This window comes from Gossypium hirsutum, chromosome D03 (assembly GCF_007990345.1).
Source record: "Gossypium hirsutum isolate 1008001.06 chromosome D03, Gossypium_hirsutum_v2.1, whole genome shotgun sequence".
Lineage (NCBI taxonomy): Eukaryota > Viridiplantae > Streptophyta > Magnoliopsida > Malvales > Malvaceae > Gossypium > Gossypium hirsutum.
In genome coordinates this window covers 27,736,965-27,761,321 of record NC_053439.1, presented here as the reverse complement: position 1 = coordinate 27,761,321, position 24,357 = coordinate 27,736,965, and the positions used below count along the sequence as shown (strand labels likewise).

Genomic DNA, 24,357 nt, shown 5'->3' with positions numbered 1-24,357 from the left:
CTTCTAGACTGTTGAAATTGCATGAGAAGAATTATCTGACTCACGATTTAGAACTTGCAACTATTCTGTTTTCTTTGAAGATTTGGTGACACCATTTGTACGTAGAAAAATGTCATATATTCATGGATCATAAAAGCCTGAAGTATTTGATGTCAAAAGGAGATATGAATTTGAGACAGCACAGATGGCTCGAGTTATTAAAAGATTATGATTTGATCATTGACTATCATATGGGAATGCTAATGTTGTTGCGGATGCTTTGAGTAGAAAATCTTTATTTACTTTGCGAGCTTTGAACAATCAGTTAACACTAATTGATGATGGTTCGATTTTAGCTGAATTAAAAGTTGGACCAACAAATCTGCAACAGATTTGCAAAGCTCATAAATGTGACGATGTTTTGAAAGCTAAATGAAAACAGATTGAGAAGACACCTAATTTAGACTTTTATGTTGGTTCCAATGACAGTTTGTACTTCAAAGGCATAATTTGTGTTCCGAGAAATTTTGATCTCGTGTAGAAGATTTTACAGGAAGCTCATAGTAGTAGCTTGTCGATTCATCATGGTAGCAATAAAATGTATGGCAATTTGAAACAGATATACTGGTGGCCAAGTATGAAATGAGATATTTCAGAACTCGTACCAAGATGTTTAGTTGTCAGCAAGTTAAAGCCGAACATCAGGTACTTTCTAGTTTACTACAACCCATGATGATTCCAGAGTGGAAATGGGAGCCTATCACAATGGATTTTGTATTGGGGTTGCCTCTGTCACCAAGAAAGAAAGATGTTGTATGGGTTATTATTGATCATTTGATGAAATCCATACATTTCATTCCAGTGCGTATGGATTTTTCACTCGAGAGATTAGCAGAGTTGTATATTGCAGAGATCGTTAGATTTCATGGTGTGCTAGTTTCAATTATTTTAGAGAGAGATCCACGGTTTACGTTTAAATTCTGGAGCAAGTTACATGAAGCTCTAGGTACTCAGTTGCATTTAAGCACAGCTTTCATCCTCAGACCGATGGTCAATCCAAGCGAGTAATCTAAATTCTCGCGGATATGCTTCGATGTTGTGTTTTAAAGTTCGAAGGTAATTGGGAGAGATTTCTACTGTTAGTTTAATTTGCATACAACAACAGTTATTAAGTGAGTATTAAAATAGCACCGTATGAGGCTTTATATGGTCGAAAGTGTCAAACTCTATTATATTGGACTGAGCTCAGTGAGAAAAAGTTATTCGACATTGATTTGATACGAGAAACCGAATAAAAGGTTAAAGTAATACATGACAGTTTGAAAGCAGCTTCGGATCAATAAAAATCCTATGCAGATTTGAAAAGGAAATACATTGAATTCCAAATTCGCGACAAAGTGGTTTTGAAAGTATAACCCTGGAAGAAAGTTCTTTGATTTGTCCGTAAAGGAAAGCTTAGTTCGCAGGTTATCTAGTCGTATAAGATCATAGAGAGAATCGGACCTGTAGCTTACAAATTAGTTTTGCCGTCAGAGTTAGAAAAGATCCACAATGTAATTCACATATCAATGTTACGATGATATTGAACAGATCCTTCACACATGGTTTCAATTATTGACATCGAGATTCAGCCAGATATGTCGTACAGTGAATAACCGATTAGAATTCTAGCTCGAGAGGTTAAAAATTGAAAAATTAAAGCATAGCTTTAGTGAAAGTTCTTTTGCAACGTCACAGTATAGAAGAAGCTACCTAGGAACTGTAAGAATCTATGGAAGTACAATACCCAAAACTCTTTTCTGGTAAAATTTTCAAGGACGGAAATTCCTTTAAGGGGGAGAGTTGTAACAGCTTGTTTTCAGTGAAATAAAGATAGTGGTTTCGGGACCACAAATCAGATGAGTAATTTATTATTTTAAAATTATTTTAAAATTCTTTTTCGAGCCAAATTAATTATTTTCACTAATAATTTTTTCACTACTTTAAAATTAATTTTCCAAAAATATTTTTATTTTTTTGGATTATTGTTTAATCGATTTTAAATGAAATTAACCTCCTAAATTAAATTAAAAATTACTAAAAACCCTATAAATTCTTAGTTTCACACTCGGATCCCAAAAAATATACCTGAAACTTCTAGAACGGGTTTAGGGATATTACAAAACACATAACTTAGCAAAATCATCTCATGGTAAGATAAATTTCATGAACATAACATATTTGAATTCATACTTTTCATAAACATGGTTACACAAACTTTGATCATCAATAACTCATACCTTTCCATAGGTTCTTAACTTAGCTATTGGAACACTTACCATTCCTTACCTTTTCATGCCCGTTAAACCACTGAGAATAATATCGAATACACGAGAAGTCACACAAAGTGTGCTACACACATGGCTGAAACCATTCCTTTTCCTTTACATAGATGCTCACTCGAGCCATAAATGGGTCTGTTCTCACAAGCTGACGGTCGAAATGTAGCTACACAATGCCCTTCACACAAGCTAACGAGTATCCGCAACAAATGTCGGAACTCAGCCATCGGTAGGACATTCAGGACCAGCACCTGAAACATGGTAGCCTTAATGACATGTCATTTGTATCCTATATATCCCTAAGGTTCAAACGGGACAAGATAGTCATCGTAACGTCTTTGGATTTCCGTCATGACATGATATGATTAATAGGATAATAGCATTTAAATCAAATAATATTAAAGCGCTACTTAAACATACGAACTTACCTCGAATACAAAGACAACAAAATAAGATCACTAATCGGAGACGTTATCTTTCCCTCGATCTAGATTCGTACGAGGCTTAACTTGATCTAAATAAGCATATTTAATCCATTTAATATTCATTCTATTCAATTTAATCCAAAATTCACATTTTTAAAAAATTACACTTTTGCCCCTATTATTTTAACTTGTTTACAGTTTAGTCCTTTAGCTCATAAATTAAAATTCATGCAATTTCATCCATATACCATGCTAGCCAATTTACCTAGGGACTCATACCAACCCAAAAAAAGCATCAATTTACAATTTCATCATGGCATGTTACTACTTTAGGAAATAAGTCCCTAAATCATAATTTCATCAAAAATTACTTTACATAAGTTTTTTATTTAACAACAAGGATTCATTTTCTTCCATCAAACTTCAAAAATCACACAAACACATACATGAAAATCCCTAATCCTTAAACAATTTTGCAAATTAGTCCCTGGGCTAGCTAGAAGCTACAACGACCTCAAAAATATAAAACCATTAAAAACGAGACAAAGTATCACTTACATGCAGAAAGAAGACTTGGCCAAACCTTGAAACTTTTTCAATGGAGTTTCTAAGTTTCATTTTTAGTGGTGGAAGCATTTTGGAAGACAACATTTTGTTATTCTTTATTTTTACGTAACTTACTTATTTAATTACTTATTTAACCTTTAAAATCACCTATTTACCACATAAATCCCTCAACCATTTAATTTCATAACTAATAGATACCTTTAGCTAATAGAACTCTATTTTTGTACCTTTTATGATTTCGTCCTTTTTACTTAATTAGGCAAGCAAACGTTAAAATTTCTCAATGAAATTTTTATAAGACTCTACTAACATACTGTAGACATTAAAATAATAATAAAATAAATATTTTCACATTGGATTTGTGGTCCCAAAACCACTGTTCTAATTTCACTAAAAACGAGCTGTTACAACTCTCCCCCTAAGGAAATTTTTGTCCCTAAAAATCTTTCTAGAAAAGAGGTTTAGGTATTGCACTTTCGTAGCTTCTTCTGGCACCCAGGTAGCCTCTTCTATACCGTGATGCTGCCAAAGGACTTTCACTAAAGCTATCCTTTTATTTCTTAGTTCTTTAACCTCTCGAGCTAAAATTCTGATTGGTTCTATGTTGTATGTCATATCACGTTGAATCTCAACATGAACAGGTGAGATTACATGCGAAGGGTCTAATTGGTACTGTCATAACATAGATACGTGAAATACATTATGGCTCTTTTCTAACTCTGACGGTAAAGCTAATCTATAAGCTACTAGCCTAATTCTTTCAGTAATCTCATACTGCTCGATAAACCGCGGACTTAGCTTTCCTTTACGACCAAATCAAAAAACTTTCTTCCAGGGCAAGACTTTCAAGAACACTTTGTTGTCGACTTGAAATTCATTGTCTTTTCATTTTAAATTTGCATAATATTTCTGTCGGTTTGAAGTCGCTTTCAAACTATCTCAAATTACTTTAACTTTTTCTTTGGTTTCTCGTATCAGATCAACCCCGTGAAGCTTTTCCTCACTGAACTCAGTCCATTATAATGGATTTCGGTACTTTCGATCATACAAAGCTTTGTACGATGCCATATTTATACTAGATTGAAAATGTTGTTGTACACGAATTCAACTAACATTAGAAATATTTCCTAATTACCTTCGAACTCTAAAACACAACATCGAAGCATATCCTCGAGTATCTAAATCACTCGCTCGGACTGACCGTCAGTCTAAGGACGAAATGCGGTGCTAAAATGCAAATGAGTACCTAGAGCCTTTTGTAACTTGTTCCAAAATTGAGATGTAAACCGTGGATCTCTATTGGAAATGATAGAAACTGGCACCCCGTGTAATCTGACAATTTTTGCAACATATAAATTTTCCAATCTCTCGAGTGAATAATCTATACGCACTTGAATAAAATGCGTGGATTTTGTCAAACGATCAACAATGACCCGAACTGCATCTTTCTTTTTCAAAGTACAAGGCAATCCCGATAAAAAATCCATCGTAACACGCTCTCATTTTCATTACGGAATCATTACTGGTTGTAACAAACCAGAAGGTACCTGATATTCAGCTTTAACTTGCTAAAAACCTAAACATCTCGATACAAACTCTAAGATCTCTCATTTCATACCTAGCCACAAGTACTTTTGTTTCAAATCACCATACATTTTATTGCTAACAGGATGAATAGACAAGTTACTATTATGAGCTTCTTGCAAAATCTTCTAAACGAGATCGGAATTTCTTGGAACGCAAATTTTGCCTTTAAAATACAAACTATCATCGGATCCAATCTGAAAGTCTGAATCAGGAGTCAACTCAATCTATTTCTGCTTAGCTTTCAATACATCATCACATTTTTGAGCTTCGCAAATTTGTTGCAAAAACGTCAGTTTAGCTTTCAACTCAGCTAAAATCAAACCATCATCAGTCAACATCAATCGTGTGTTCAAAGCTCTCAAAGTAAACAGAGATTTTCTACTCAAAGCATCAACAACTACACTTGCCTTTCTCGGATGATAATCAATGATCAAATTGTAGCCATTTAATAACTCGAGCCATCTATGCTATCGCAAATTCAAATCTTTTAGTGATTGGAAAGACAGAAATGTGCAAGTGTACACAATCGCAACAAGTAATAAAGTGACAAGTAAAATAGTTTTTGTACCCACAGGGACTGTGAAAAGAATTATTTATGAATGCTATTTAAAACACTTTGGTGAAGAAAAATATTTTGTTTGAAGAGGGTGATTAAAAACTAAGATTTTAAACTAAGTAAAATAAATAAATAAATCTCAAATGCAAGATTTCAAAATACTATTTTAATCAAGATGACATAATTGTGTAAGATTAATTTCATTTCTTAACTTAGAATTATTAAACTCATGTTTATACTTTTACGAATAAGTTCATGGAAACTCGGTAATTTGCTAACTTATGAACATACTAACCTACCAAAATCCATTTATCTCTTGACTATATCCCTATGCCAATTCAACCGATTAAACAAATCTTAATAGGCAAATATGTTATTGCACATACATACTTATTAAATTGAAATAATCTCTTGTACATATCCCTATGTCAATTCAAACAATTAACTCGATTTAATAAGCACATAAAAGACTATGTGAGGTAACAAAGTATCCTTACCTTTAAACAATTTAATCACAATAATCTTGCAAGTTATGCAAAGCAAATGTATCGTCAGATACCATTGCTAATCTAACCCTCAGCTACCTTAGATGATTAACATGCACTGATTAAGTACTATGTCCATTAATTACAATTTGAATCCGTTTAAATAATTAATTCATTAGTTACCTAACAATTGTAATGCAAGAATAACTTAGTCATGATTTTACTTAATCAAGCATCTTATCGAGGCCTAAAACAACATAAACACAATTTCAATAATTTTAACAAACGAAATGCAATCAACCTAACACGAATTAAATTCAAGCTAAATTGATTAAATTAACAATTCCAACAATATAAATATTCATAGATATGTTTAGCATAACAGCAGCAAAAGTTAAAGAGATAGGGAACCAGAATCAAATCCGGTGTTTTTCCGTGGCTTGACTAGTTGCTCCGTTCTTCCTTCTTCGTTGTCCTCGTCGACCAAGGCTGCTGTGAACACTTAATTGCTGCTCCAAATAGCTGATGAATGCCCCTTTCCCAAGAGGAGAAATCGACAAGAGTGCAAGGGAATTTTCGAATGGAAAAGAAGAGAGAAAGTGGAGAGAAGAGAGGAAAGATGTGAATGCATGAGGTGTGTTTCTAAAATGACCTCCCTTGGCTGGCCACACATGTGGTAAGGTTGATAGTTTCAACTTTGCTAATTTAGGCTTGGGGCAAATCTATAAAGCCACCAATTGTGGAGGGGTTTGAATGCAACTTGAATAAGTCTTCAAGGGCCTCTTTGCAAGCTTAAATAATCAGCTAATAAGCTAATTTGGGTCAGCTCTTGGGACGATTTTTGGGCTGTCCATTTCTTGGTCGGTTCGATTCACTCGGTTCAGTTCAACTGGACCTCTTTTTCGTAATTAATTAATAATAATTTATTAACCCAAATTAAATTGGATATAAATTAAAATTAAATATATTATGAATTAATACATATAATTTTGGACCGTCTTAGGCTGAAATTTAGTTCACCTGGATACTTCAAATTGCTTCTCAGTTTTGTGCTTCTAATAGTGTCTGCCGAGCCATTTTTTGCCCTATATGCAAATCTGTCGAAAATAACCAAAATTCATAAAAATTAATTATAAAATGAACTAAAATTCAACATGTTCATATTTTAAGTGCACTTTAATTATTTTTTCAAAATTAATTATTTTTTCGATAAGAATTTTATTGAAACTATATGATTTTAAGTTAAAAAGGGTGCGTAAAAATGTGTAAATTTTCGTGTTTCCACAACCAAACTTAATTCATTGCTCGTCCCGAGTAATGCACAAATTAAAAAGATTTACTCAGAAAACACCTTTGAATAATTCCTTCACAATAACATTTTTCCCAAAATTATGAATTTAATATACTTATGCTCAAAAACAAGAAATTTGACAGTTATGCTACTTAAGTATACATATCGTTCAAATTAATCTCAACAACTACTATGATAGTACAATTAGACTACATGCTTCCTTAACAAGACACGTTAACCCTTAACAATTTTATTTTATTTTCTTATTCAAGATTAAGCTGCAATCTTTAAGTTTAACATAGCAATTTCTCTCCACTAATGTAGGTAGCATAGAAAACTTGAATCAATAGGTCTTTAAAAAGGTTGTAACATAGCTAGGCTAGAGGTAGGTAAAAGATAGATAAATTTAGGCTTTTAAACCCCAGACTCAGCTTCAATCGGACCTTTGGAATAAGTTACCTCAATACACCAACTTACTTTGCTTTCACATGCTCCTTTGTACATCTATTTTCTTTCAAGTACATGTGCCTTTTTTTTAGCATTTTACTATATGTACTACAATTTTTAGAGCATTTGATACTTCTTTCATCTCCCCTAAACTTATTTTCAAAGAATATTCTAAATAGTATTGAGTCTAGTGTTTGGGACAATTTAAAGATAACTAAGAGAGAAGTGATGGCTAAATATTGCAAGGGTTCAAATAAAATTAGGCCATACAGTCTCAAAGTTGGGTTTCAAAGGATAAAATTTCATCAAGGTTGGCTTGAAAGGCTCAGACGATCCAAACAAGAGTTGCCTAAACCATTTTCAACATTCCATCTTAGGATTTCGCCTCAAGAAACTACTAAGTCAATTCTTGAGACTTAAACTTTCATGCATGCCTACCTTTCTTATGGAACTAAAAATTTTATGGTACGATTTGCATGCTTTATTAAAAATAAATTTATATCATTATTCAGCTAACATAATAATTTATTGAAATAATAGAACTTTATTTATACTGAAGTTTAGCATACTTAACAAAATTTCAAATTATTGAACAAAATATATCCTAATCATAATTAAAAGAACTATTTATTCTGAGTGGAAATAATTTCAATTTTTCGGTCCCCCTACTTAAAATGAACAATGTCCTCATTGTTTAAAGTGAATAGATACTATACACCAGGTAGGATTCTAGAAAAGAGGAGGTGAGTTAATTTGACTGCTTAAGTACCAAGCTCTTTCAAAATCCAATCCTAGACATGTATATATCTATTGTCACACTTTATACTTCGCGACTTGTTCAATTTTATTAATGATTTCCATTTTTTATTTTATAATGCAAAAATTCCTAATTAACTTTATCCTAAAATAACCTAAGAACATAAATAAAATAAAGTCGAGATCCCCCCTTTATTTATCTGTAGATCCTTCCAAATTCGATTCATCTTTTGCTCCATTATTATTGTCTTTGCATGAATCGCTTCGCTCCTTTTTCGATAATCGGCTCAATGGTTCAAATATGTAATCTGAAAACTCAGGCACAAAAATAAATGGGTTATTGTAAATTTTCGTAAGAGCACTTCTCATCGAGTCATCCCTTATTTTTGAGTATTTCCAGCAAGCTTGCTGCTGTCACTGCATATGTTGCATTATGTCAATTAACTTTGACAGCTCATCTCGAAGATCTGGGTGAGGCAGTTGAGCTCTGAACATTGAAGTCTCGATATCAAGTTCAGCTTCTGGTTCCATTGGTTCCACCTTATCAGGGACTTAAGCCGATTGCACTGGCTCGATCTCTGTGGGATCTTCTTCCTCTTCTTTTTCAGGATCCTCACTTTCTTCAACTTGTTCCAGTAGAATAGAGTCTCCAGCTATTCGATAGAGGTCCCAATCTGTGATTGTGCCCTGGCTATAGCCTGTTTTCTTTACATTTGCAAGAATTTTAGCTTTCGAGCACAAAATTGTTATCGTAAATGGAAAGTAAGTTGGGCCAGAATGTGAACGTCTAACAACACAATTTCGCTTTTCCCTCAGGATGATTTTTCCCACATCAATGGTCTTCCCAGTTAAAATCAAGTATAATAAGACCATTAGCTCTAATGAGATTATAGTTCCATGTGAGCTAGGCATAAGGCTGAATCGGATGAAGTAGAACCATACCTTTGCGAGTGGTGTCAAATATTCTCTTCGACAAGTGTGGATTCCTTGCTTTGACATAGTCCACTTAAAACCTGGGACTGTAAGTTCTTCGAGAATTTCTTGCAAATTTTCAGACTCTATATTGCTCATCAAAGAGGATTATTCGTCGTTTTTGAAATCAGGCAATTCAAAGAACTCATTTGAAGTTATTGGTACATTGATTCTGTGAACTGGAACTTTTTCAACTTGTTTGAAGTTAAATTCACATAGGATTCGCGTACTAACTCCTCATCCACACTAGGTCTCTTCTCACAAAACAACTCCCAATTGAGAGTTTCAGCAACCTGACGAATACGAGCCATAAAATCAATATAGTTGCTTTCTTTCAATGTGAAACCTTTCTCTGGATGCATTTGTTGATTCTTGAAGATACTCTCGTATCTTGCTTTGGCTTTTTCGCAATGGAGCTTGTTTTATGATTCGTCAATCTGGGCAGATGTACGAGTTCTCTTGCGAGGCATGATTAACCTGATATAAGATGGTAACAATTATTTTCACAAAAATTTAATTAATATAAAATATTAATAATTTAATAAATTGAAAAATTAGATAATTAAATTGAAATTTAGGAGAAAAATTGGTCTTACTGCATTTTTTGTAAAAATTAAGAGCTCTTAAGAAAAATAATTTTGAATCAAAAGATGGCAAATTAAAAAAGTTGAGGGGTTTTTGGCTAAGGATGGGTGAAAGGGTGATGTTTCGCTCGGGTATGCAAGGCAAAAGTGTGCAGCAAGGGATGGATGTGAGCAGCGTGTGGATCGTTGAGCAGGCCAAGTGTGGGTGCTTGCGGGGTGCTGCTGACCGATAAGTTGGGCGATGCTGTAGCTAGGGAATTGTTAGGAGGTTTCAGCACTTAAGGGTTTTGGTGTTTTTAGAGGGAATGGTGTTTGAATGAAAAAAAAAGAATAGATGGGTGGAATTTATAGTAAAAGGAGTAGGAGCTAGAGTAGAATTCTTAAAAATTCTAAGTTCTAATTCTACTCAAAGTAAATAACAATTAATAATTAATATAATGCATATTAAATTATTATTTTCTATTAATTTATTAAGATAAAACTTATCGAATAAAATATGATTAAATTAAAACTAATCCTATCTTTAAATAAAGCTGATAATAATTAATATATATTATAATGGATATAATTATATATTAATAATTATCATCTTTTCTTTTTTTTTTCCTTTCTTATTGAACTAAAAACATTTATTCTAGATGCTTTTTGAAAATATTTACAAAAAGTGACATTTAATTTTTAATATTTACAAAAAGAGCAACCAAATTTAAAAAACAAAAACAATTAAGTTCCTAGACTTAATGAAAATTCAAAATTGAGTTGAAACATAAAACATGGATCAAAATTAACCCTTTTATTTGAAAAACTAAACATTTATTTTGTCATTTAGGGAATAATTTCTTGGGAAATTATGTTAAAATCAATTCTCAAGAAAGATTGGAGAGGTCACAAGTGGTCTCGCTTAAGTTCCAATCTCCTAGACAAACTTTATTTAAACATACTAATCCCGAAAATATACCCTAAATCATTTATTCAAACTGAAGAACAAGAAAAATTAAATATCTGATAAAATGAACGAGATTTGATTCTGTTTAATTTTATCTCCCCAGTAATATTTCAAGCGTTGAGCATTAACTCAAAAATTACCTCCCTTACCTTGATGTTCAACAACTCCGTATGGATAGACTCGATGAATCATAAATGGACCAAACCAATGTGATTTTAACTTACCTAGAAAGAACCTTAATCTGGAATTGAGTAAATAGACTTGCTGACCTGCTTCAAATTCTCAAACTCAAATGTGCTTGTCATGCCATTTCTTGAGTCTCTCCTTAAGTAAGTTGAAGCATCCATTTCTCTTTGGCACTTTCAAGATCCAAGTTGAGTTGTTGGAAAGCCCAGTAAGTTTTGTGTTCTAACTCCAAGGGTAGATGGCAGACTTTCCCAAAGACTAACCTATAGGATGACATCCCTAAATGTGCCTTGTATGTTGTCCTGTAAGCCCATAAAGCATCATCCAGTCTTTTGGACCAATCTCGTCGGTTTGGGCAAACTACCTTCTCAAGTATGCCTTTGATCTCCTTGTTTGCCAGTTCAGCTTGCCCATTCGTTTGCGGATGGTAAGCTGTAGCGACCTTGTGTTTCACTCCATGTTTATCTAATAATCATTTCAACCACTTGTTCACAAAATGGGACCCTTCATCACTAATGATGGCTCTTGGGGTTCCAAACCTTGTGAACACATGTTTCTGCAAAAACTTTATTACAGCCTTAGCTTCGTTTGTCGAATATGCCTTTGCCTCAACCCACTTAGACATATAGTCTACTTCTACTAATATGTACTTGTAACCAAAAGATGGAAGGAAAGGATAGTGAAAGTCAATACCCTAAACATCGAATAATTCTATCTTAATGATATTTGTTCGAGGCATCTCATTTCTGTTGGTGACATTTCTGACCCTCTGACATCGATCACAACTCTTTACGTAAGCATATGCATCTTTGAATAGTGTTGGCCAAAAGAATCCGACTTGCAATACCTTGGCTGCAGTACGTGTACCTCTGAAGTGTCCCTCACTTGGAGCTGAGTGATAATGGTACAAAATCTTATGTACTTCATCTTCTGCCACGCATCTCCTGATCATTTGATCTACACACTTTTTAAACAAATACGGTTCTTCCCAGAAATAGTACTTCACATCGTGAAGAAACATTTTCTTTTGATGACACGTCTTATCAATCGACATCAAACCACAAGCTAAAAAGTTAGCAACATCAGCAAACCAAGGGGTATTATAGACATGATTTACCTTCAATATTTGTTCATTTGGAAATGTCTCTCGAATTGGTATAAGAGGAGAGTTCCCTTCTTGCGGCTCCAATCTAGACAAGTGGTCTGCTACTTGATTTTCCACTCCCTTTCGATCTTGAATTTCTAGATCAAACTCGTAAAGTAAAAGTACCCATTGGATCAGTCTCGGCTTAGCGTCTTTCTTGGTAAGTAAATACTTAATTGCCAAGTGGGTCCATATAAACAGTCACTTTGGTACCTACAAGATAAGATCGAAACTTGTCAAAAGCAAACACAATAGTAAGTAACTCTTTTTCTGTTACCGTGTAATTCAGTTGAGCTCCTGTTAGAGTCCGACTCGCATAGTAGATGGGATGAAAAACTTTATTCCTTCAATGACCCATGACAGCTCCGATCGCGAAGTGACTTGTGTCACACATCAATTCAAATGGCAAATCCCACGCTAGTGTGACTATTATGGGTGTCGAGACTAACCGAATCTTCAAATTGTTGAAAGCTCTTAAGCACTCCTCATCAAATTTAAACGCCGTGTCCTTCTCCAATAATTTGTATAAGAGTTTAGCAACTTTGGAGAAGTCCTTGATGAATCTTTGATAGAAACCGGCGTGGCCCAAAAAGCTCCTAACACCCTTTACAGATATTGGAGGTGGGAGTTTCTCAATAACATCTACCTTTTCTTTATCGACCTCGATTCCATGTCTTGTTATTCGATGCCTTAGAACAATACCTTGTTGTACCATGAAATGACACTTTTCCTAGTTAAGTACAAGGTTTGTTTCTTCGCATCGCCTTAGTACCTTGGCTAGATTGGCTAGGCAATCATCATATGTATCTCTGAATACTAAAAAATCATCCATAAAACTTCCAAATATTTCTCTACCATGTCAGTGAAAATAGACATCATACATCTTTGAAATGTAGTAGGGGCATTACATAAACCGAATGGCATGCGCCTAAATGCAAATGTACCGTACGGGCAGGTGAATGTTGTCTTTTACTGATCTTCTGGTGCTACTGTAATCTGATTATACCCTGAATATCCATCGAGCAAATAGTAATAGTCTCACCCTGCGAGTCTATCCAGCATCTGGTCCAAAAATGACAAAGGAATGTGATCTTTCCTAGTTGCCTTGTTCAGCTTCCGCTAATCGATGCAAATTCTCCATCCTGTAACTGTTCTGGTCGGTATCAACTCGTTATTCTCATTTCCAATGACTATGATACCTCCTTCCTTTGGCACGTACTGGATCGAACTCACCCATGAACTATATGAGATGGAGTAAATTATACCTGCATCTAATCACTTGATGATTTCTTTCTTGACTATGTCCTTTATGATGGGGTTCAGTCTTCGTTGTCCATGAACCGTCCCTTTTTCACCATCTTCTAAGATAATCTTCTGCATGCATACAGATGGACTAATTCTGTGAATATCAGCTATGGTCTAGCTGATAGCCTTCTTGAATTATTTCAACACGAGGATGAGTTTCTCTTCTTGCTCGGTAGTTAATTCTGCTGAATCAATCACAAGTAGAGTAGAAGAGTTACATAAATAAACATATTTCAAATATGAGGGAAGTACCTTCAATTCTAATTTAGGTGGCTCCTCGATTGACACTTTTGGTTGGGCATAATCCCTTTTCTCTAACTCCAAAGATTCAAAGTGGGATTGCAGATTAAATCCTTTTTGATTAGCTTCTAACAAAGGTAAGTATTCATCCTCCTCTTCATCATTTGGAGGATCTGATGTCAAAATTTGTTCCAATGGGTCTGCAACATAATTGAGTTCCTTCTCCATGATTAAATCCTCTAAATCAGACACTTTAGAACAATCATCAATGGAGTCAGCAAATCGCATGGACTTAAAAATGTTAAATGTTACCTGATCATCCTGAACATGCATAGTAAGCTTGCCCTTTTACACATAAATAAGGGTCCTTCTGGTTGCTAAGAATGGTCTTCCTAATATGATTGGCACCTCTTTGTCTACTTCAAAGTCTAGAATCACAAAGTCAGTAGGAAAGATAAATTTGTCTACACGTACCAATACGTCATCGATTTTTCCTTCTGGACGTGCGAAGGATCGATCTGCTAATTGAAGTGTAACCATAGTAGATCTAACTTCACCTATCCCCAACTTCCTAAATATTGACATGGGCATCAAGTTGATACTCGCACCCAAGTCACATAATGCCTTACCACAATATGTTACTCCAATATTGCAAGGTATGGTAAAAACATCCAGGATCCTTCAATTTTGGGGGTAGTTTGTCTTGAAGATATTCACTGCATTCCTTCGTTAGGGCTACCGTCTCAAATTCTCCTAGCCTTTGTTTTTTAGACAGGATATCCTTCATGAATTTGACGTAGTTTGGCATTTGTTCAAGTGCTTCAACCAACGGGATGTTGATATGAAGTTGCTTGAATACATCTAGGAATTTCTTGAATTAAATTTCCTGCTTCTACTTCTGAAGTCTTTAAGGGTGGGGTGGTGGAGGTTTATTTCCTGGAACTAGTTGATTAGTTTTCTGTGGCAATTCTACATCTAACGGAGTTATTAGTTTATCAGAATTAGGTGGTTCAGAAGTTACCTTGTCAAATTTTGCAGATTCAATTTTCGATGAAACTAGAATTTCAACACTCGCTTGAACTTCTTTTGAGTCTTGAGCGTCAGCTAGCTCCTTCTCAACTTCGACGGAATTGGGCTCTAAAGTCTTTTCACTCCTCAATGTTAACGCTTTACAATGCTCCTTCCCTGGATTCCTTGGACTCTCCGTATCACTAGGTAAAGCACCTTGCGGTCGATTTTTGAGTTCAATTGCAAGCTATCCTACTTGATTCTCCAAATTCCTTAGAGAGGCATCATCTTTTGCCATGTATGCCTTCAATATATTCTCTAGGCTATTGGATGGTTCAGCTTGGGTTGGCTTCTAAGCTTATTGGGAAAAACTAAGTGGCTAGGTCGATCTAGGTTAGACATAATTGTTATTGGTTCCTGCCCCTTGGGTACTCCAGGAAAAATTCGGGTGGTTTCACCATGATGGGTTATAGAAATTGGATTACAGTCCTTGCCTTCCTCGATTTTGGTTCTGGTTACCTATGTAATACATAGATTCTGGGTTCGATGGACATTCTTTGAAAAAATGTCCTTCCCCATAATAAACACAGGCTACATTTTCAAATTGATTTAGTGGTTGTGGTACAAAACTATTACACCCATTAGTATTAAGGTTTTTTCACATTGAGGATATTGATAATACTTGAGATGCGAGTGAAGTAAGAGCGTCTACTTCATGTACTCTAGTGACTCGTCTTCTGGACGCTGCTCGATTAGTTGGCCATTGATAATTGTTGCTGACAATCCTCTCAATGATTTCGTAAGCCTCATTTTAAGTCTTAGAAAGGAGAGCAGCATTAGCAGAAGCGTCCACTACCATCCTCGTGTGAGCATTAAGACCATTATAAAATGTCTCAAGTTGTATGCAATGTGGGATTCCGTGATGAGGGCACTTTCGTAATAGTTTTTTGTACCTCTCCCATGTCGACTCATCATCCATTTGTTGGAAACTAGTGATCTCATTCCTCAGCTTACCATTCTTGCTAGGCAGGAAATACTTCATAAGGAATTTTTCTGCTAACTCTTGCCATGTTGAAATTGAGTTTGGTGGTAATGAGTTCAACCAAGCTCAAGCGTTGTCCTGTAGTGAATATGGGAACAACTTCAATCGTAATGCATCTTCGAGTACTCCGACTAACTTGAAAGAATCGCTCACCTACATAAACAGTCTTAAGTGTAGGTGAGGATCTTCGGTAGGCATTCCACAGAATTGGCCCACTGTTTGAAGCATCTGGAACATGAATGGCTTCAACGCAAACTATTGTGCCACAATTTCGAGTCTCCTAATACCCATATTAAGATCATGAAATACTGGCACGACATACTGTCTCAAAGCTCTATCCCTATCATCAGCAATAATGATAGGATTTTAGCAAGGTTTGCTCTGTTTCCTTGATTCAAATTTTCGAAGTTCATCTCTTCAGTCCATCTTTGACTTGCTTGTCTTCTTCGCTATCAAAAAATTCGTTCAATCTCAAGGTCTACAGGGAGTAAATTGATGATTTCGGTTAATACTCATCAACACCTGAAATAATCACAGAAATATCAGCAAAGTTAAAATTTGAACAGAAAAATAAACCAAAAAGAAAAACTAACAACTTCACAAATAATGACTTTTTGTTAAAACATAGTCCCGAGCAGCGGTGCCAAAAACATGGAACGACGAAAATGTGCAAGTGTACACAATTGCAACAAGTAATGAAGTGACAAGTAAATGTCGAGTTATCGTACCCACAGGGACTGTGAAAAGAATTATTTATGAATGCTATTTAAAACACTTTGGTGAAGAAAAATATTTTGTTTGAAGAGGGTGATTAGAAACTAAGATTTTAAACTAAGTAAACTAAATAAATAAATCTCAAATACACGATTTCAAAATACGATTTTAATCAAGATGACATAATTGTGTTAGATTAATTACATTTCTTAACTTAGAATTATTAAACTCATGTTTATATTGTTACGAATAAGTTCATGGCAACTCGGTATTTTGCTAACTTATGAACATACTCACCTACCAAAATCCATTTATCTCTTGACTATATCCCTATGTCAATTCAACCGATTAAGCAAATCTTAATATGCAAATATGTTATTACACATACATACTTATTAAATTGAAATAATCTCTTGTACATATCCCTATGTCAATTCAAACAATTAACTCGATTTAATAAGCACATAAAAGACTTTGTGAGGTAACAAAGTATCCTTCCCTTGAAATAGTTTAATCACAATAATCTTGCAAGTTATGCAAGCCAAATGTATCGTCAGATACCGTTGCTAATCTAAGCCTCAGCTACCTTAGATGATTAAACATGCCCTGATTAAGTACTGTGTCCATTAATTGCAATTTCAATCCGTTTAAATAATTAATTCATTAGTTTCCTAACAATTGTAATGCAAGAATAACTTAGTCATGATTTTACTTAATCAAGCATCTTACCGAGGCCTATAACAACATAAACACAATTTCAATAATTTTAAGAAATGAAATGCAATCAACCTAACACAAATTAAATTCAAGCTAAATTGATTAAATTAAAAATTCCAACAACATAAATATTCATAGATATGTTCTGCATAACAACAACAAAAATTAAAGAGATAGGGAACAAGAATCAAATCCGGTGTTTTTCCGTGGCTTGACTAGTTGCTCCGTTCTTCCTTCTCCGTTGTCCTCGTCAACCAAGGCTAATATGAACACTTAATTGCTGCTCCAAATATCTGATGAATGCCCTTTTCCCAAGAGGAGAAATCGGCAAGAGAGAAAGGGAATTTTGGAATGGAAAAGAAAAGAGAAAGTGGAGAGAAGAGAGGAAAGATGTGAATGCTTGAGGTGTGTTTCTAAAATGACCAGCCTAAGAGGGTTTTTATAACTGAGGAGGGCTACTAAAAATAGCTAAAATTATCTTCCAAAGAGCCCTCCCTTGGCCAGCCACACATGTGGCAAGGTTAATAGTTTCAACTTTGCTAAATTAGGCTTGGGACAAATCTATAAAACCACCGGTTGTGGAGGGGTTTGAATGCAACTTGAACAAGTCTTCAAGGGCCTCTTTGCAAGCTTAAATAATCAGCTAATAAGCTGATTTGGGTCAGCTCTTGGGACAATTTTTGGGCTATCCATTTCTTGGTCGGTTCAGTTCGATTGGACCACTTTTTCATAATTAATTATGTAACACCCCGAACCCGAGACCGACACCGGAGTCGGACACGAGATGTTAACAAACTTTGAAAAAAATTTTCCAGACACTGCCCAGTCTGAGTACTAGTCGCTTCAAAAATCATATCTTGAGTTTCACAACTCGAAATTCAGTTTTGTGATTTTTCCCTGAAACTAGACTCATGTACCCACCTATGTATTTTTTTCTAGAATTTTTGGTCGGGCCAATTAGTACAGTTTATTAGTCAAAGTCTCCCATGTTACAGGGGTCGACTACACTGACCTTTTCCCATTACGACTTGGATATCTCTCTGCACAGAGCTTCAATACTGATGCCGTTTGTTTCTATGGAAACTAGACTCAGAGAGGAATCCATACATATATGGTATGACCCCTAATTATCTCTGGTCAATTTATAGTGAATTTCCAAAGGCGGAACAGGGAATCCAGAAACTGTTCTGGCCCTGTTCCACAAGAACCCGAATATCTCTTAGTGTACTGTTCCTATGATTGTTTCGTTACTTCCATATGAAAGTAGATTCATCAAGGTTCGATTACATAATTTAATCACTATTTAATTCCACTCCTACGAATTCTTGTGATTTTTCCAATCCACACCACTGCTGCTATCAGCTTCTGTTTTCAAAGTAAACCTTACCTAATTTGGGGTTTCATGGACCAACTAGGGCCTTGTCAAACATAAGCCCACATATGATCATACTTAGCCATTCCAGTGGCTGATCATTTGCTCAACACTTCCATTCCAACTATAGTTACATCATGAAACCATTTATACATTCATAAACACGAATGGTCTAATGCCATATTCCACTTCTACAAGCCATTTTCGCATGGCTGTACACTTATACATTTCATAAAGTACTCGAAAGACAACAATGGGTAGTCCTATACATGCCATATCAAAATTCAACCAAAATAGTACCCAAAAGAGCCTTTGATAGTGTGGGCGACTTCGACGTCAAGATCCCGAGTCCGATAGCTGGAGAACCAAAAAATCTATAAAACAGAGGAGCAATGGAACGAAGTAAGCAATTTATGCTTAGTAAGTTTTGAGCAAGAAATTCCAGCATAAACAAAGAATAACACACATTTAGCTAAACGGAATATTTCATAATACGCAATTTACCGATATCAAACTTGCTTCACAACATTAACAACCCTTATGTACATACACAATAAACTAACTTGGCCGAAGGCCGGTAGCTCGTTTATCAACTGAGCGAACATTTATTTGTAAGGGCTCGATTAAATTCAACACATACGTAACATATCCCAATATTGGGATGTTTTTCGAGTATTAGCTGGAATTTTACAGCAAGCTCATTCATTTCCAAATCACGTACCTTCGGAATTTAACCGGATATAGCTCCTCGTTCAAGTGCCTTCGGGACATAGCCCGGTTTTAGTAACTCACACAATGCCTTCGGGACATAACCCGGATTTAACAACTCGCACGAATGCCTTCGGGACTTAACCCGGATTTAACAACTCGCACGAATGCCTTCGGGACTTAACCCGGATTTAATAACTCACACGAATGCCTTCGGGACTTAACCCGGATTTAGTATCTCGCACAAAGGCCTTCGGATCTTAGTCCGGATATATTCACTTAGCACAAAGCCTTCGGGACTTAGCCCGGACAGCATTCAATTAATCATGCACATTCACATTTCATTTTCATTTGCGAAACTCAAACACAAGACACATATCGTCCTTGCACATTCGGCTCAATAGCCACACATAGAGCATGATTTAATCACATTGTAATTTAAGCTCTCTTACTCAAGAACTTACCTCGGGTGTTGTCGAACGATTCCGCTAGCTATTCAACCACTTTTTCCTTCCCTTTATCGGATTTATCTCCCCTTTGCTCTTGAGCTTAATCAAACAAATAAATTGATTTCATCATTTAGGCATCAAAAAGATGAACACAAGGCACTTAGCCCATATTTATACATTTGACATTAAAGTCTCAAACATGCAAAAATCATGCATCAACACAACATGTTAGCTAATTTCTTTCCCCTTGGCCGAATATGCATGTCTATTTTTTGGGGTCGATTTCAACACTTAATACACACATATACACACTAGTAAAGCATCCTCCCCCTTTTCATCAATTTAACACATGCATTGCTCATTAACATGCAAAGTTACATTCGGCCTTAGCACACATCTTGCTAGCCGATTCTTCTCCATTTAGCAACCAATGCACATATGTGCTCACACAAAAATGCTAAAAAGGAGGTTCAAGAATCATCAAGCCATCATCACATGCATCATTAACAAGCTTCATATTTTGCATGCAATGGCATTAACACAACCTCCACCTAGGCCGAATCTTAACTCATCCTCATGCCTCATCACCACAACATCAAACATCAACCAAGAATGATGCATCCATGGTCAAGTGCCATTTCCATCACATAGCAAGATTTAGACCATGGGCTAGGTAGAACTCAAGCTAACAAGTAAAACATGCATGCATCTCATGGAACATCATCAAACATACCTTAGCCTAGCTACATGCATGGCCAAATCTCTTCACCTTTCTTCTTCTTTCCTCCTTAAAATTTTTGGCCAAGGATGAACCAAAGGATGAGAAATTTTTTCTTTGTTTTTCTTTCTAATTTAGGCTAAATGAAGGTGAGAAAGGATGAACACAAATTTTTCTCCTTTCTTCTCTTTAGCTCACGGCAATGGGGGGCAACCACACATTTTTTTTTTGTTTCCATTTCTTTATTACCCATACTCCTTATTTATTCTTCCATTAACAAAACATGTTTCATGACATGTTTTGCCCATCATTCCTTGTCATGGCCGGCCACTACTCATTAGGGGGGAATTTGACATGCAAGTCCCCCCTTTGTCCACATGCACTAATAGGTCCTCACACATTGACCTATCACATTTAGAATTTTCTCACATAAGTCCTATTGACTAAATTCACATGAAATCAACCAAATTGAAGCTTGAAATTTTCACACATTCATAATTACATATTCTAGACAATAAGTATCACATTCAAACATTTCGGTGACTCGGTTTAACGGTCCCGAAACCACTTCCCGACTAGGGTCAACTTTGGGCTGTCACAACTCTCCCCCACTTAAGAAATTTTCGTCCCCGAAAATCTTACCGGTAAATAGGTTTGGGTATCGTTCTTTCATCGAGCTCTCGGTCTCCCAAGTAGCTTCCTCGATCCCGTGTTTGAGCCATAACACCTTTACTAGCGGAACTCTTTTGTTTCGCAACTCCTTCACTTCACGAGCTAGGATACGCATCGGTTCTTCTTCATAGCTCATGTCGACTTGAATTTCAACCTCTGATGGGCTAATTATGTGCGATGGATCAGATCGATAGCGTCGAAGCATCGAAACATGAAAGACGTCATGAATCCTTTCAAGCTCCGGGGGCAAAATCAATCTATACGCAACCGGACCAACTCGTTCGGAGATTTCGTACGGCCCAATGAATCTTGGGCTCAACTTGCCCTTACGGCCGAACCTGAGTATCTTTTTCCAAGGTGAAACCTTAAGGAACACTTTGTCTCCCACCTGATACTCGATGTCTTTTCATTTCAAATCTGCGTACGATTTCTGACGATCCGTGGCTACCTTCAGACTTTCACGGATTACCTTTACTTTCTGTTCAGCATCTCTAATCGAATCAACTCCGAAAATTTTACTTTCACCGAGCTCGGTCCAAAACAATGGTGTACGGCATTTACGACCGTACAAAGCCTCGTAAGGTGCCATCTTAATACTTGATTGAAAACTATTGTTGTAAGCGAATTCAATCAAAGGTAAATACCGTTCCCATGAACTACTGAACTCGAGGATGCAACATCTTAACATATCCTCAAGTATCTGAATTATCCGCTCGGATTGACCATCGGTTTGGGGGTGAAAAGCAGTGCTAAAATGCAGCTTGGTACCCAGAGCTTCTTGCAATTTCTTCCAAAATCGTGAGGTGAATCTCGGATCTCTATCCGACACGATAGAAACAGGTACCCCGTGTAATCTCACAATTGATAAACGTACAATTCAGCTAGTTTCTCCAATGAAAATCCGTACGTACGGGATGAAATGAGCCGACTTAGTCAGTCTATCAACAATAACCCATATCGCATCCTTCTTACTTGCTGACAAGGGCAGTCCGGACACAAAGTCTATTGTGACTCGATCCCATTTCCACTCGGGTATCATGATCGGCTGGAGTAATCCTGAAGGCACTTGATGTTCCGCTTTCACTTGTTGACATATCAAACATCTCGAAACAAAGTCAGAGATGTCCCGTTTCATACCATGCCACCAAAATTGACGTTTCAAATCGTTGTACATTTTCGTACTCCCCGGGTGAATTGACATTCGGCTACAATGGGCTTCGTTCAGAATCATCGAAATGAGTTCCGAATTCCTTGGAACACACAAACGATTTCTGAACCTCAAACAATCATCATCATCAATTTGAAACTCCGATTCCTCGTTCGGAAAACACTTAGCCCGTTTTGCAACCAATTCATCATCGACTTTCTGAGCTTCACGAATTTGGTGAGTCAATAATGGTTTAGCTTTTAATTCAGCTACTAACACACTGTCTGGTAGAACAGACAAATGCACGTTCATCGCTCGTAAAGCAAACAATGACTTCCGGCTTAAGGCATCTGCAACCACGTTAGCCTTTCCCGGGTGGTAATCAATGACAAGCTCGTAATCTTTCAACAACTCAAGTCAACGTCTTTGTCGCAGATTCAAGTCTCGTTGAGTCATCAAATATTTGAGACTTTTGTGATCCGAAAATACATGGCACTTCTCACCAAACAGATAATGTCGCATATTTTAAAGCAAACACGATGGAGCTAGTTCGAGATCATGGGTCGGATAATTCCTCTCGTGTGGCTTCAATGTCTCGACGCATAGGCCACGACTCGACCTTCTTGCATCAATACGCAACCCAACCCAAGTAGGGATGCGTCACTATAGATGACAAACTCTTTACCTGCTTCGGGTTGCACCAAATTGGAGCTTCAGTCAAATGAGTTTTCAGTTGGTCGAAACTTTTCTGACATTTCTCCGTCCACTCGAACTTAACATCCTTTGAAGTAGCTTCGTCATTGGTGTGGCTATCATCGAGAAACTTACAAATCGTCGTAAACGGCGAGCCCAAAAAGCTCCGAACTTCAGTAACATTTCTCGGAGGTTTCCAGTCAAGTATGGCTGAAATTTTGTTCGGGTCAACTCGAATACCCGACGCGGATACCACATGACCCAAGAAGCTAACCTCTCTTAACCAGAACTCACACTTACTGAACTTAGCATATAACTGCTTATCCCGCAAAATTTGCAGCACTAGCCTCAGATGCTCAGCATGTTCGGTCTCGTCTCTTGAATAGACCAAAATGTCATCAATGAACACCACTACGAACCGATCCAAATACGGTCTGAAGATCCGATTCATCAAATCCATAAATACTGCAGGGGCATTAGTGAGCCCAAACGGCATCACTAAGATTCGTAGTGACCATATCTCGTTCTGAAGGCAGTTTTGGGAATATCTGAATCTCGGATTCGCAACTGATAATAGCCCGATCTCAAATCTATTTTTGAGAACACTGAGGCTCCATTCAGTTGGTCGAACAAATCATCGATGCGCTGGGCAACGATATTTGTTCTTATCGTCACTTTATTCAGCTGACGATAGTCAATGCACAACCTCATGGTTCCGTCCTTCTTTTCACGAACAATACTGGTGCACCCCAAGGTGAGAAACTTGGTCGAGCGAACCTCTATCCGTCAGTCTTGCAACTGAGCTTTCAACTCCTTAACTCGGTTGGTGCCATACGATACGAGCTATCGAAATCGCGTAGTCCCAGGTACAGCTCATACCAACTTACCCCCGAACAGGTAACCCGTACTTCCGAAACATCCGGTATTCACCCCCCACGACGCTTTCTTCTTGTCACCAGCAACCAGGTCTTCGCCCGTTCTCTATCGTGCCACATCTATACAGTGGCATCCTCCACGAGACCAATCGGACACCGTATTGGCACCAATAGTCTTGCTCTGCATTCAATCATCATGCGCGGTCAACCAATCCACCAAGGATAACATCAAATTCATCAAACGGCAAAGCATCAAGTCCGCGGAAAACAGGAACCTCGAATTCCAGGGGACATTTTTACACACTTGTCGACAAGCACGTAACGACCCAAGGGATTTGACCCGAACGACTCAGTAGACTCAATAGGTAGTCGACAGTACTAAGATGAAGGGTCATCACATATGTTCATGAATATGTATCAGAAGCTCCGGGGTCAATAGGCATAATTAGCA

General features: G+C 36.6%; 1 pseudogene; it reads left to right on the top strand.

The window, feature by feature from the left end:
• The first annotated feature begins 15,713 nt into the window (after positions 1-15,713).
• On the top strand, positions 15,714-15,811 carry LOC121215789 (uncharacterized; annotated as a pseudogene).
• Positions 15,812-24,357: the final 8,546 nt, after the last annotated feature.